We start from the raw sequence: 1213 nt of genomic DNA on the forward strand, positions 1-1213 counted from the left end.
CCAAACAAAAACAAATCAGCGACCAATATAGCCACCTTTCTTTGCAAGGACACTCAAAAGCCTGCCATCCATGGATTCTGTCAGTGTTTTGATCTGTTCACCATCAACATTGCGTGCAGCAGCAACCACAGCCTCCCAGACACTGTTCAGAGAGGTGTACTGTTTTCCCTCCTTGTAAATCTCACATTTGATGATGGACCACAGGTTCTCAATGGGGTTCAGATCAGGTGAACAAGGAGGCCATGTCATTAGTTCTTCTTCTTTTATACCCTTTCTTGCAGCCACGCTGTGGAGTACTTGGACGCGTGTGATGGAGCATTGTCCAGCATGAAAATCATGTTTTTCTTGAAGGATGCAGACTTCTTCCTGTACCACTGCTTGAAGAAGGTGTCTTCCAGAAACTGGCAGTAGGACTGGGAGTTGAGCTTGACTCCATCCTCAACCCGAAAAGGCCCCACAAGCTCATCTTTGATGATACCAGCCCAAACCAGTACTCCACCTCCACCTTGCTGGCGTCTGAGTTGGACTGGAGCTCTCTGCCCTTTACCAATCCAGCCACGGGCCCATCCATCTGGCCCATCAAGACTCACTCTCATTTCATCAGTCCATAAAACCTTAGAAAAACCAGTCTTGAGATATTTCTTGGCCCAGTCTTGACCTTTCAGCTTGTCTTGTTCAGTGGTGGTCGTCTTTCAGCCTTTCTTACCTTGGCCATGTCTCTGAGTATTGCACACCTTGTGCTTTTGGGCACTCCAGTGATGTTGCAGCTCTGAAATATGGCCAAACTGGTGGCAAGTGGCATCTTGGCAGCTGCACGCTTGACTTTTCTCAGTTCATGGGCAGTTATTTTGCGCCTTGGTTTTTCCACACACTTCTTGCGACCCTGTTGACTATTTTGAATGAAACGCTTGATTGTTCGATGATCACGCTTCAGAAGCTTTGCAATTTTGAGACTGCTGCATCCCTCTGCAAGATATCTCACTATTTTTGACTTTTCTGAGCCTGTCAAGTCCTTCTTTTGACCCATTTTGCCAAAGGAAAGGACGTTGCCTAATAATTATGCACACCTGATATAGGGTGTTGATGCCATTAGACCACACCCCTTCTCATTACAGAGATGCACATCACCTAATATGCTTAATTGGTAGTAGGCTTTCGAGCCTATACAGCTTGGAGTAAGACAACATGCATGAAGAGGATGATGTGGACAAAA

This window comes from Maylandia zebra, linkage group LG14 (assembly GCF_041146795.1).
Source record: "Maylandia zebra isolate NMK-2024a linkage group LG14, Mzebra_GT3a, whole genome shotgun sequence".
NCBI lineage: Eukaryota > Metazoa > Chordata > Actinopteri > Cichliformes > Cichlidae > Maylandia > Maylandia zebra.